The sequence below is a fragment of the Acomys russatus genome, chromosome 24 (genome assembly GCF_903995435.1).
Source record: "Acomys russatus chromosome 24, mAcoRus1.1, whole genome shotgun sequence".
NCBI lineage: Eukaryota > Metazoa > Chordata > Mammalia > Rodentia > Muridae > Acomys > Acomys russatus.
In genome coordinates this window covers 2,568,629-2,583,747 of record NC_067160.1, presented here as the reverse complement: position 1 = coordinate 2,583,747, position 15,119 = coordinate 2,568,629, and positions in this window count along the sequence as shown.

Below are 15,119 nucleotides of genomic sequence, written 5' to 3'. Positions count from 1 at the left end.
ATTTCAGGAAGGAGAGGCTGCAGGGGAGGTACATAGATTATGGCTGCAACAGTTTCCTCATTGTCAAACCCTTTGCCCCACCCCTATAAAGGGCTGTAACATCCTCTCTTCCTGGCAGACTCCTCATCTTTCTGAGGGAGAGAGGCTGCCCCTCACTGTGTGCATTAATAAATGCAGTCCTGTCTGCTGAAGGTCAGGCCCCTGTCTCTTTTCTGCCTTCTGTCTCTTTACACTGCCTCAGAAATTTAACACGATCTGTTGAACATAAGTGCAGGTGTCCTGGTTCAGGTTACGTCAACTTAACACAAGCTAAAGTCATCAGTGAGGAGGGAGCCTCCGTTGAGAAAACACCTCTATATGATTAGGCTGCAGAGGGCCGGGCCTGGTGGACTCTCTTTGTAGACCAGGCTGGCCTCGAACTCATAGCAATCTGCCTGCCTCTGCCTCCCTGGTGCTGGGATTAAAGGCGTGCGCCGCCAGGCTTGGCAGGTTATGGTGTTTTGTCACAGCAATAATAACTCAAACTAAGAGCGCAGGTGTATTGCCTGTAACTCAAGGGCAGGTGTTTTCCAGCTGTGAGTGCTGCCTTGGGAGGCCACTATGGAAGCTGAGGTGGACAGTCTTGGCTGGAGGAAGCTGGAAACAAGAGGGTGACCTTTTGAAGCTATAACCCAAGCCTGGTCTCCTTTCTGCTACTTGTTCCTCTAAAATGTAAGGGAACCCACTCTGTAAGTGCTTGCCACCCTGATGGATGGTGTTCTTGAGCTGTGAGCCAAAATACGTGGCTGTTTCCCAGAGTTATTTCTGTCAGGTGTTTAGTCACAAGAAAGAGAAAGTAATAGCTGTTGAAGGCCGTCTGGCTGAGGACGACAAGCCTTCTCCTCAGAGGTAGCTAATCATCCTTCTTCTGCCCCTCTCAGCTTTGTCCATGTTTTTGTTTTTGTTGTGTTGTGTTTTAGAGACAGGGTTTCTCTGTGTAGCCTTTGCCTGTCCTGGGCTCGCTCTGTAGACCAGGCTGGCCTCGAACTCACAACAGTCCGCTTGTCTCTGCCTACTGAGTGCTGGGATTAAAGGCATGCGCCACCACGGCCTGGCTCAGCTTTGCCCATCTTAACCTTTACACAAATGGAACTGCGCAGACATTGCTTCTTTTCTTCAGAGTCTTTTGTATCCTAGACTAGTCTCTCTTTTCATTATGTAGTCAAGGGTGACCTTGAACTAACGAAAGATTTTGTGTTGTGGAATAGTATCCATTGGCTGAATAAAGGCAATTTGCTCATTTATATTCTTCTTGGTGGACGAGTGGCCTGGGGCTCTTCTGAATACAGCTATTGAGAGCACGCTCCTGCCCTTGCTTGGTGGGCACACACACACTAGCTTCTTTCAGGTGAATCTCAAGGGGAATTGCTTGGCCAAAGGGCAGGGACAGTAGGCTCATAATGCGGAGACTTGGAGAGGTAGAATTTCCTTTCCTGCGTGTTTCTGGTGAGGGTGGGTCTCAAGGAAGATTCTGGAGGGCATTTGGAGGGTGGGAAGGGAGCAGCAGTCATTTTGTAGCTCAAACACACATTGCCTAGTCTCTGGCGGGCCTGACTGGCATGTGGCCATAGCCGGCTCCCTTCTGCTTAGCGTCTGCTCTTGAGTCAGGAGTGTCTGAGGTGACTTCCATTGAAGGCCTTTGGCTTCTGCAAGATACCGCACATGCAACGCAGGAACAAGACCTGACAGGGGCTTGAGGCTTCAGTCCATCCTCTTGGGGTTCCCGTTCATGCTTATGGGGTGTAGCCTGATCTACATCTCCCTGACTTTGTGTCTAGTCATGGCTATCTGACTTGAGGAAGCTCCAGTATGAGGTAATCCACGTGAGACGGCTGAGTCAATGTCCATAATTAAGTTAGATCAAATCTCCATAAACACACACACACACACACACACACACACACACACACACACACACACACACACTGTGAGCATACAACACAGAGACAGAGACAGGATGTAAATTCTTGGTTGTCAACTTGACTATATTTGGAATTAACTAAAAAATCCAAGCCACGAGCTGAACATGGTGGTACACACCAGTAATCCTAGCTCTTGGGGAGGCAGAGGCAGGTGGATCACTGTGAGTTTAAGGCCAGCCTGGCCTAAAAAGTGAGTCCAGGCTAAGCAAGGCTACACAGAGAAACTCTGTGTTGAAAACCAAACCAAACCAAACCAACCAACCAACCAAACAAACCCCAAAACAACCCCCCTTCAAGCCACTAGGCACACCTGTGAGGAATTTTTAATTAATTGGGTCACTCGGGCCTGAAGAGCCGCCTTAAATTTGGGCCACATTCTCTCTCATGTCAGCCTATATAAAGGACAAGGGAGAAAAATGTTTTCTCTTTGCCTGCTTGCCCTTGCTCTCAGTGAGAGTCCATTCCTTCCCTTGCACTAAAGTGTACATCTTCATTTCAATATGTACTGAAGGCCAGCTAAGACATCCAGCCTCGTGGACTGAACAACTACTATAGGCTTGGACCTCTTGTTGGTAGACAGCCATTGTTAACAAGCTGGACCACAGTCTTTATTTAAGTCATTCTAATAATAGAGATATATTCATACCCTCACACACACACAGACACACACATTCAGGCAGATACACACACTCACATACACACCCATACTCACATGCACACACACTCAGGTAGACACACACACACACTCAGGCAGATACATACACACTCATACACATACATTCAGATACACACACAGACACACACACTTGTGCATATATACATATGTGTGCAGAGCACAGACTCACACTCTTACATACTCAGACACACACAGATACACACACACTCAGACAAATATATACACACTCATACACATACATTCAGACACACACACATGCATGCACACACACAGACAGACACACACTTGTGTACACATACATGTGTGTGCAGGATCACACACTCATACACACATGCATACACTCAGACACACACACACTCAGACACATACATACACACTCATACACATACATTCAGATACACACACATGCATGCACACACACAGAAAGGCACACCCTTATGTACACATACATGTGTGTGCAGGGTTACACACTCACACACACACTCAGACACAGACTGGTTCTAGTTTCCTCTTTGGGCCTGGCTTATTCAGCGGGTATTAATTTAACGCCACTGGAAACTGCCAGACACTTACCCAGCTACGGCTCCTACATATCCCCTCTGGTTGTTCTGCAGCCTCGCCTCACCCCGTTGTTTCATTCTTTTAGATTTTTACCCATTCTGGTTGGTGGGTGGCTATTTTCATTTTTCAAAACAAGTTCTCCCTTAGCTTCTCAGAAAACTCTAGAACAAGAAACTGACTGGAGCTACAAATCTTAAACACTCAGTGCTGCCATTTGCAGTGGGATGGTGGGACTGGAGGCCATCATGCCCAGGGAGACAATCCAGGCACAGGAAAACAAGGACAGGACGTTCTCTCTCATGGATGGGAAAAGAAAGTCATTCTGAAAAGTAGACAAGTGGTTCCTAGAGACTGGGGAACAGCTGCTGCAGGGAGGGGCGGGGGGCGGGTGGGAGAAGGGTGTGTGGAAATGACCCCTGCATATTGTGTGCATGTATGGAAATTCACGGTCTCATTAGTATGTACAATTAATATGTGTTAATAAAAAAAGAAAAGGAGCTTGTCTGAGGGAAGGCTGTGGTAGCTGAGGGAAGTTTTGTGAGACAGAATTATACCTTCACCCATCATTGGCTGCATGATCTTGGCTGACTATCTCCCTGGGCTTCAGCTTTCTCATCTATGAAATGAATTATTCATCATCACTAACAAGTATCGATTGCTTCCCAGATGCCAGGCACAGCTCTAAGCGCCCCACGTGTCTTTAGTCATCGAATTCTCTTGATTCACACTGGGGTGGGTGCTACTATGACCCTCAACTTAAGATGTGTCCGCAGCGTATACACTGCAGTTGCAGGATCAAGCATAGGCAGCCTGGCTTCCAGCAGCGGGGTTTCCATCTGTGACCCCCCATCATACGGAAATGCGGGGCTAGAATGATAGTGCAAACGCACAGGCTCCCGAAAAAGCAGCAGGACTAACATGGAGAGCAGTTGCTTCCTCCTCCCCCGGCCCTCCTCTTCCTCTGTAGGTTGCCTTTGGAACTTGCTGTTAGTTTAGTTAAACAGCAGAAATGAACCCAAACAAACAAGTGTTTGAGAAATTCAGCTGGGGTCCCTCACAATGGAGACATGCTAAAAGGTAGGTGCCCCATAGGCTCCAGGAAAATCCAGAGCCATCCAGAGATGACACCCAGGACACTCTGACTTAGATATTTTGGTCCTTGGCAGGGCAGGAGGCTTTGGAGGCGCGTCAGGGTTCAGCCACGTGTCAATCCATCAACTCCCTTTACTGACTTTGTACTGAATAAAGAACCTCCTGGTATTGATTTTCTTTCCCAAAAGTCTGTCCTTCCTGAAAGAGATTGTGCTGACCAGCCGACCTCAGAATTCCTGCCCGCTGGGGGCTTCCGTTTGTCAGTGTAAATTAACAAATTGCTTTTCGGGCTCATCAGTCTCCTGTTTACTGTGAGCTGCTTCTTCTACACCTAATCAGAACAACTCACCTTCCAGGGGCAGGGGTAGGGGGTGGGGGGGTGTGGGGGGCAGGGGGAGGGCAGGAGTGGAGGAGAAATACCTTCAGTGCGGGGGAAGCGAAATGCTCCAGGAATGCTATGAAAAGGGCTGAATGTGTGGGACCTGTGGGTGGGGACAGGCACCCGGGATGGCTTCCTGGAGGTGGAGGATGACACCGCAAAGCAGGGGTGGATTCCAGCATGGCGCTTGAACACTGTCCCTGAGGCCTGCCTGAGTTGGAGCGGGTGTCTCTTTCCACTCATTGGGTGAGTGACTTAGCCAGGCTTCTGCGGCTCTCTGGTCCTCACCGACCTTATCTTTAGAAGTTCTCACAATGGAAATGCTCGTGATGGGACAGCGTGAGCGTCGCGCAGTTACAAATGTCCTGAAGTATCCGGGAAAGCTGATTTCGGGACTTGTCCCACCCAGGATCTCTAAACGCGGAGATGCCCAAGGGATTTATTTCACTGTATACATATATGAAATTCTCAAACATAAGGCAAAAAGGACTAGTAAGTAAAAATAGTATAGTATTTACATTTAAGCTAAACACATGCTTGAAATCATTAGACTATTGACGACGACGATGATGGTGACGTGTGTGTGAGTGTGTTAGTGTGTGTTGCATGCATCTGATGTGAGTGATAGGTGTTTGTAGATATGAAAATGTGGAGGCCAGTGGAAGGCGGGGGGTCTTCTTCTATCACTCTACCTCACTCCCTTGAAACAGGGTCTCTCGCTGAACTGATAGCTTGCTCTTTTGACAAGGTTACCTTGCCAGCGAGCTTCCAGGATCCACTTGACTCCGCCCTGCCCATTCGAGGTTCCAGGCACGTGGCTCTGTACTGGGTGTTTGAATCCAGGTTCCTATGATTGCATAGCAAGCACTCTTACCTGATGTGCCATCTCCCCAGCCCCTGTGCTCGAGGCACTGAACACAATGTAAATGTTATGCAAATGGTTGCTAACAGTAGCTGGGCACCATAGTGCACACTTGTGATCCCAGCACTTTGGAGCCAGAGGCAGAAGGAAGGATCTTGACTTCCAACCTATCCACAGCTACACAGTGATCTCAGGGCCAGCCTGGGCTATGTGAGATTCTGACTTAACAAGGCAAAACAAAACATGTGGCAATGAATTATTTGGGGACACAATGACAAAGCAAACAGTCCCTACGTGTTTTGTACGGATGCACTCCCCCTATCCCTCACACTGAGTATTTGAGCTGAAGTTGGTTGGCTCTTTGGTAGCAGAGCCTCCAGATAGGCGGACTGTGTCACACAAAGCTCTTAGCCAGAGGCCAGGCTCGCCAAGGACACTTAGTAAATAGTTGCCGTCATTGGTGCTATTACGAATGCCCTGAAGGGTACTTCCACAGAGGGCGTTTCCAGAAGGAGTCTCATTTGGCACTGGGTACATCCTCAGGACCCAGAGACTGTTCTGGGAGTGCTGACCCTTGGATGTGCAGGCCAGAATGTTCTCTGTAGTGGAGGGATCTTTCCTTGAGTGCAGTCACAGCCCATTCTGTGGTTTATTTAGCAGCTGAGAAGAGCTCCGTGCACAATCTGCAAGAGCTCATCAGCTCGCGGTTTCTGAGTCACTGTAGGATCATTTCAGCTCCCAAACAGGAGGTCTGTTCTCGGGGCTGGTAGGGCAATGCCTGGAGACAACTGAAACTCACCAGAGATTCCTGTTCAGAATGAGCCTGTGCACGGAAGAGCAGCAGTTCAGCAACTGGGGCCCAGGCCTGTAGTGAGGATGCTAGTGAGATTCAGCGACAGAGTTGGGCAGTCAGTCCTGGGTCCCCTGATTTCTTGTCCCATGCTTGTCCACAGATCTGTGTGTGTCCTCTCTTGGTTTTTACTGCAAACTTTCTTCTAGACATGGGACAAGACATGTCGGAAGAGGTAGGAAAGGATGGGCAGTCATGCTTAGAGCTATTTGGAGTCCCATCCTACATGTTTCCCCAGAGAAGGTAGAAGTGTCAGCAAGGGTATCCAGGATTGGTGGGCCAGAAATAAATGTAGACCACAGGCTTAAGGCAAAGGAGTCCCAGAATGTCCTATCGCAGCTAAGTGAGGCAGGTTAAGTGAAGCCAATAGAAATAGCAGACATTAGCATCGGGAGAGATTTGGTCCCTACTCTCCCACAGAGCCACACAGCTGAGGGCCTTGTGTTCTGTGGCCACTCTGAGGTGGTATCCTGGACTCACTGGCTGGCAACAATGGTGGGAAGCCTGGCGTCTCAGAGGGAGTAAAGGAGTGTGTGTGTGTGTGTGTGTGTGTGTGTGTGTGTGTGTGTGTGTGTGTGTGTGATCTCTCTGGGGCCACTGAAAATGAAACAACCCCTGTGAAAAATACAGACCACTACAGTAATGAAGTCAATTAAGGGTGTGAGGTCCTCTAACTTTAGCCAGAGGGACCCAGGGTGAGTGGACAGATCAGCCCTGACATCTCTGCTTAGGTGGGGCAGAATCGCTGTTTCAGAAACATGACACTTGCTTTTCATTTCTACCCTTTACAGCTATCTTAGCTTATGTTTTGTTTGCATAAACATTAATTCTTTTTTTTTTTTTTTTTTTTTGTTTTTTGAGACAGGGTTTCTCTGTGTAGCCTTGGCCATCCTGGACTCACTTTGTAGACCAGGCTGGCCTCTAACTCACAGGGATCCACCTGCCTCTGCCTCCCAAGTGCTGGGATTAAAGGCGTGCGCCACCACGCCTGGCTCAAACATTAATTCTTTTGTTTACTATAACGGGACCATGGTCAGGGTCATGGAAATAGCAAATGTGTTGCCAAGGCGGATGTGGCTTTGGGGGGCCGAGTAGAGGGCTAAGAAGTCTAAGCAGACACAAATGTGGGCAGGACAAGATGGCGTCACCTTAGTTGCTCCAGCTCTGTGAGTGGGTCTGGAAGACATAGGCCTCAGCAATGGTCCCATGGCTTATCCAACAATGCTTTCAGAAAGCAGCATGCACCCTTTATATCTATGACTAGCCATTGATACTTCCATTCCCAGAACTTACGGTCTGTGTAGATCTCGGAAGGGAGTCAGACTGAGCAGTTTATTGCTGAATATCAGTTCCCGTTTATTTATAACTCGAGTTCCAGAGGACCTGACAAATCTCTACTGACTTCTGCAGTTTCCTGTGCACATGTAGTGCTCATAGATGCATTTAGGTGTACACACACGCACATAAGATAAAGAATTTGCATGCTAGAGAGATGGCTCAGAGGTTAGAAGCACTGACTGCTCTCCCAAAGGTCATGAATTCAAATCCCAGGAACCACATGCTGGCTCACAACCATCTATAATGAGATCTATATACATAATAAATAAATCTTAAAAAAAAAAAAAAGATAAAGAATTTGCTAAAGGGTATTGGCTGAGTCAGAGCACCCGGTTTGTACCCTACTCTGCCATCTTGGAAAGTTGTTTAATCCCTCTGGGACTCAGTGGTACAATATAATAAATGCTAAATAAGACACTTCTCCTGATAGTGTTATTATTAAACAGTGCCCAACTACAGGAGGAGCTGCCTTTTCTTCTTCACTAAAACAAAACACTTGAGGTAATTAACTTATAAAAAGGAAAGGTGGGGAATGTGGCTCAGCTGGTAGAGTGCTTAGCAAACACAAAACCTGGGGCCTCATCCCTGCCACAGGGTAAAACCAGGCTGCTGCACCTCTGCAATGAATGCACTTGGGAAATGGAAGCAGGAGGACCAGAAGTTTGCGACCATCCTCGGTCCTGCATCAGCTCCTAAATCCAGGTTCTACATCTGGATGTGTGAGCATCTTGCCCTTGTTTAAAAAGGGAAAGGCCGATCAAGAACACCAGCACCCACTGTGAATGCTAGCCCTGGAAGCTGAGGTGGGAGTTAGAGGCCAACTGGGAGACACAGGGCGATGATACTTTGAGAATAAACCAAAAGAGAGCCCAAGCAACAGGGTGTGAGAAAGCTCACTCTAGCACAGAGCTTAGAGCTTTCTTCCGAGGTGGAGGAAGTCCTTTGAGGCCACCTGGTGAGGCAGCTGGTTGCAACTATACTGAAGGAAACTGCTCGTCTTATGGCCAGGAAGGAAAGAGGAAGGGCCTGGGACTTTTAAATCCCTTTGAAGACACAGCTCTGGAGACCTGCGGATCTTCCATGAGATCTATCTCCTTAAGGTAACATCACTTCCCAATACTGCTGCCCTGTGAACCACGCCTTTAACCCACGAGCCTTCAGGGACAGTCATTGTGAGACCTCCTGTACATGGTTGGTGGGCAGTGGCTAGGGTATCACTGATGTACACCTTGGCTTTCCTACAGTGTGCTCCAGCCTGGTTCTTAGAGTTGCCGGTGTGTCTGATGTCATTTGGCTCTGATAAAATCTACTTACTTGAGCCAGGCATGGTGGCAGATGCCTTTAATCCCAGCACTCGGGAGACAGAGGCAGGAGGATCTCTGAGTCCTTGGCCAACCTGGTATAGAGTGAGATCCAGGGCAGGCAGGGCTACACAGGGAAACCCTGTCTTGAAAAATCCAAATCAAACCACACCATTGCCACCAAAACAAGGAATGTAGTTACCTGTAAACGGCTGCTTGATGAACACATGTATTGGCTCAAATCTGGAATGTTCCCCATAGTCTCATGCCCTCAATGCTTGACCTCCAGCCTAGGCTGAATATTTGAAGACTGAAGCTTTTATGAGGTGAGAGCTGGCTGATGGAAGTAGGTCTTGAGGCTTTTCAGAGTATAGCCCAACCAGTACTTTCTGCTTCTTGGCTCATCCTCATGTGAGGGGCCTCCATCACATGCTTTTTTTTTTTTTTTTTGCCTTGATGGCTACCGTGCCTTCTCTGCCTCGATGCAGCATAGTCTCTGAGAGTGTTAACCCAGACACAGCTCTTTTGCTTCTGTCACAGTGACCCGGGAAGTACCTAACACAGAAAATCAGCATTGGAGGTGGGACTGTTACTGTAAGAAACCCAAATCCGTGGTTCTTAGGTTTTTAGAAGCAGTTTTCAGGAGGACTGTGTGAGAGTGGAGATGCAGGCAGAGGGCCTCAGGGATGCCATTTGTAGTGCTTACTGTGCAATTCTGGTGGCATTCTGAAGATGAGAGTGCCAGTAGAGGTGCACACTGTAAGGGATATACCCACGAGCCTTCAGGAGGGAACACATCTTACTAAAAATTAAAACAGAAGCTATTCGTGCTATGTTCTGGTTAGGAATCTGGCTATGTTCTGCCTATAATCTAAACATTTGAGTAAGGCTGAGTGCAAAAGTGAAAAACTTGTATTTGGTGGACAAAGTTGCCTGACTGAAAAGCATCCAAGCTGGGCCATGGTTGTGGCGGCTTTTACCCGAGTTTACAATGAGATCCAGAGCAAAGAGATATAGAAAATGCAGTTTGGCGAGTGAAGGGATGAAAATGTGTATATAGGAAGCTGCTCAAGATCTCAGTACCATCAAGAGGCCCCATGTTGGGTGCCTCATAACTGCCTGGAAGTCTAGGGGCAGCAGGAGCCCGTGCCTCTGGCTTTTTTGGGCCCTGGCACTCTCGTGCATGTGTCCACCCACACACATATGAACATAATTAAAAATAAAAAAGCGCCACATCACACCTGAACAATAGGAAAGTGCCTTGAGGCCCCACCCACCACCACCGAAGGGTTAGGAAGCAAATAGGCAAACTGTACGTGAAAGTCTTTCAGCAGGAAATTCCTGAAACTATAGGGCATTAGGGGTGTCCTGCTTGCAGATAGCCATCTAGGGAGGAGCTTGCCAAGGGTTAGCTGTGCAGGCATTCAGAGGCCACTGCAGTCATGGTCCTAAGGTGCCAGGCTACATCTTGAGCTGTGGTCTAGCTCTCTCTGCTTCCTGATGAGCTGAGATGTGTGACTTGGCCACATGCACCTTCCCTGAAGATGGACGGAAACACCTCAGAAACCACAGGCCTCCAAATAGATATTTCCTCCTTTAGGCCGTGTCTGTCAGGTAAACTGTCGCAGCAAGTGCAGAAGGAGCTAAGTGGAGAGGACTGCGTAGCAGGCGGCTCTGGAGGTGCAGCGAGCCTTGGGCGCTCCTGCTTCTCTCCCCAAAACTGATTGTGACTGGAAGCTGTCACTGACAGTAGCCACAAGGGCTGGGCAGGTAGGTGATGTGATTGGTCTGTGGGTCCTGCCATGGAGTGCCTCCTTGGGCATCCTTTCACACCCATCTTCCTCTGAGCAGAAGATCTTTTACAGCCTGGAGGTCTCCTCACAGCCCTACCCTTAATCAGAGCTGGTTTGAAAGCACTAGGAGATCCCAAAGAGCCTAGCTCTATGGTTCCCTCCTCTTCCTCTCTTTTCTGGTTTGTGAATCAATTCCCTGCCAGTAGCTTACATACAGTCAGTTGGATGCTCAACATGGTCCCTCTCTCTGGGGAAGGCACAAATGTCTGTCTACCTTAGGGGACTGCTTCCATAGGATGGGGCTCCTTAAAAGCAGTTGGCTTATTTTTGGCACAGTGACCCCCCCCACCTCCCATTTATTCCTTTGTTAGGTTGGGGGCACTTTATAGTCCTTTTTAAAAAAAGATGTATTTATTTATTATGTTTAAAGTGTTATAGTCCTTCTAAAATATAATCTCATTTTCTTTTTTTTTTTATTAATTTCTTCTTGATTTTTTTCTGTAATTAAACAATTTTTTGCTAACAGCAATATTGGTCAGTGTGCTAACTGGGCAATTTTCATAAGCCATCTGTAATCTACACCAGAACCTGACTGATTTTATAGATGAGGGGAGTGAAACTCAGGGAGATCAATCATTGCCTGTCAACATGCTACTGATTTTTCTTCTTTCTTTCTTTCTTTCTTCCTTCCTTCCTTCCTTCCTTCCTTCCTTCCTTCCTTCCTTTCTTTCTTCCTTGCATTATCTCAGGAGAATGGGAGTTTTTCTTTCCATTGGAAACAAAAAGGAAAATGTTTGCATTTACCTTTTGAATTTTTACATTTCAAAACAGGCCGTCAAACCACTTTTTGAGACAGTAGGTGGGAAAGCCAAATATTTGGATTCTCACAAGGCTATATTTTTGAAAGGCAATGAAGAGATGGCTAGTCTTGGGTGTCACTTTGACTACATGTGGAAGTAATTAAAACCCAAGTTTTGGTGAGGGACTTTTCTTGGTTACTGTAGGTGGGAACCCACTTTAAATCTTTAATAAATCCCTTTCTGGTGTATAGATGTGTTGGTTCATCCTATCAGTTCTGTGTCTTCAAGAACAGTGGCTTGTTTGTGTGCTTGGCACTTCAGAAAGCAGAACCTTTTATATGAAAAGGCTCACAGCTTATTCATCTGGAAAGGGGGTTAAAAAAGGGTTTGTGAACCCTCCCCAGGGATGAGCAACTGGAGGTGGAGGTGGAGGGTTCGCCCAGTGGAGATCACTAGAGGGGAGGTGGGGTTGCCCTGGAAGGTGGGGTGGGGTGAGCGAGGACTTGGTCATTGTCTGTATCAGGAGTATCCATCCATTCTATCTATCTATCTATCTATCTATCTATCTATCTATCTATCTGTCTATCTATCATCTAATTACTTACTGAAAGAATCTCATGTAGTTCAGGCTGGCCTTGAACTTGCTGTGTAGCAAGGACTTCTGGTTCTTCTACTTGCTCGTCTGAGTGCTGGGACTACAGGTGAGTGCCTTTATCCATGTGATAAGACTAGAACCCAGGATTCATGCTGAATTATAGGCAAAAACTCAGCTGAGCCCCAGCCTCAGGGATTTGATTTGATGCAGTTCATTCATTTTTGTCTTGTGTGGCTTAGCCATTGTAAGGCCACGTGATGTCCATGTTCTTTATCTCCAGAACCCAGGCTAGCCCTCACCAGCTGGTTAACTGGAAAGAGTATAATCAGTTAAGTAGTGCTATCAAGTGGGAATCCTGATGGGCTGCCAGCACAGAGGTAGATAAAGCCTTAGTGAGTGATAAGTGTCTGGCTGTGGCAGGAGCCAAGGATGGGCAGGAGAGATAAGATGAGATGAAATCAATAGGATGTGATTGACTGATACAGGCGAAGTCCAAATACCTTCATCCAGGTATGTGCTCTGGCCTAAGTCTTGCCACTGCCCTCGTGAGTGTCTTTCTTAGTTCCAGAATGTTCTTGCTTTGTCTAGGCCCTGTCCTGGCCCCATGTTGTTGGTTGAAAGTGCTATTCTGGCCTCTCCCTGGAAGAACATTCTCTTACTGTAGTAATTGGCTTTTTTTTTTTTTTTTTTTTTTTTTTTTTTTTTTTGTCTCCAGGGCTTGAGGGGTGCTTGAGGGAAGGCACTGGGGAGATCCTGACTTCCGGCACTGGTACAGAGCCTGGTGCTTTGCATGTGTTCATTGAGCCCAGCAATCAAAAATGATGATACAAAACAAACGGGGTAAAAAGGAAGGAGATGGAGAGAGAAAGGCTGGGGTTGTGGGTCTCTGGTCACTGGTTTCTGATGTTTAAAAAAAAAAATCCTTGTTGGAGAGCAGCTGTAGGCTGATCAGACCAGCACCTGTGGCACCTGCAGCACCTGCGGCACCTGTGGCACCTGCAGCACCTGCGGCACCTGTGGCACCTGCAGCACCTGCAGCACCTGCGGCACCTGCGGCACCTGTGGCATCTGTGGCACTTGCAGCATCAGAACAGCTAGCTGGAATCGCACTTGACAGTGTCTGTAGGCCTGCCATGTTGCTAGAGGCGGAGCCTTCTGCACAGTCCAGTGGGGTATAAGGCAAGGGCTCCTGCTTGAGAGAGAGGAACTGCTTACTTTACAGTGGCTTATCCTGAGTCCTGCACTCTGACCTGCTTGTGAGCTGTGCCTTCCTGGCTGCTCCTGCTGATCTGCATTCTGAATTCTCTTTATCTTGGCTTTGACCTTTTCCTTTCTTCCTTGGCTCTTCCTGTTTCCTTATCCACCAGGTCCTCAGGAAAGCGAGCCCTGGGCAGAAGCTGGACTTGCATTCATAGCAGTGTCTCTGCGACTTGCAGTAAAACAGAAAAATCTAGCTCTGTGCTTCCTTTTGTCTTTGAGTTGTTGTATTTTTAGTTCCTTATCCTTAGCCTTCCCTCTTTTTTTTTTTTTAAATCTTAATTTTTAAAGAACTGACATGCTTTCTGCAATGTCTCAGTATCTGGTGTTAAGGACTGGGTGAGTTATAAGGGCAGAGGTTTGGGGATTAGGCTTTTTTTTTTTTTTTTAAACACTGTGTGGCATGATCTTAGGCAAATTCCTTTTAGGATCCCCCCCCCCCCCCGAAGCTCCTTCTCTGCGCCAGAGGTAACTACAAACTGGAAACCTCATTCCTCTGCAGTTGACCTGCTGCGTCTGCTCTACGGGGACTTCATATGCACCTCATGCCTCTTTGAGGACAGGCAGGGCAGCTAGTGATCCTGCCAGATTTGAAGTTGCTAGGGTGTACAATGGCAGCGCCCGCCTTTTTTGATACTTGGTTTTGGTGGTTATCTTGAAAACACTTCCTGGTGCTGGCCTTCCTGCCATCTTCATTCTTTTCTGGTTTTTTCCTTTGGAAAGATGGCTGAGCCAGGAAGCTCTCTTTCAGCCAGGCGTGGCCCCCAGGAGGCAGAGGCAGGCAGATTACTGTGAGTTCGAAGCCAGCCTAGTCTACAAAGTGAGTCCAGGACAGCTACACAGAGAAACCCTGTCTCGAAAGAAAGAAAGGAAAGAAAAAAAAAAAAAAAAAAAAAAAAGGAAAAGAAAAAAAGAAGCTCTCTTTCAAAGGAAGGGAGAAAACTGTGGCACAGGCAAGGAAGACATCAGTGCCTTTGCTCTGGGCTGGAGTGAGCAACACAGCTGGTTAGGCCAGTTACCTCATGCTGATCACAAGCTCCGATGGGCAATTATAAATGTCTTTGATTAATAAAAAATGGGGTGATGAATGAATAGTTAATCAATGCAGTCTGGCAGGAAGCATCTCTCAGAACCTGGGCTGGGGGTTTCAGCAGGGATGGGGGAGCAAAGCAAAGGGTCCTTAGGGGTGAAAGTCAAGGCTCCCTCCAGTGATGTCTTCTCATAAGCGCCTAGGTCCTGACTCCACCCGCCTGATTTTATTTTATTTTATTTTATTTTATTTTATTTTATTTTATTTTTATTAATTTATTCTTGTTACATCTCAATGTTTATCCCATCCCTTGTATCCTCCCATTCCTCCCCCCCCCCCATTTTCCCATTATTCCCCTCCCCTATGACTGTTCCTGAGGGGGATTACGTCCCCTATATATTCTCATAGGGTATCAAGTCTCTTCTTGGCTACTTGCTGTCCTTCCTCTGAGTGCCACCAGGTCTCCCCCTCCAGGGGACATGGTCAAATGTGAGGCACCAGAGTACGTGAGAAAGTCGTATCACACTCTCCACTCAACTGTGGAGAATATTCTGACCATTGGCTAGATCTGGGAAGGGGTTTAAAGTTTACCTCCTGTATTGTCCTTGGCTGGTGCCTTAGTTT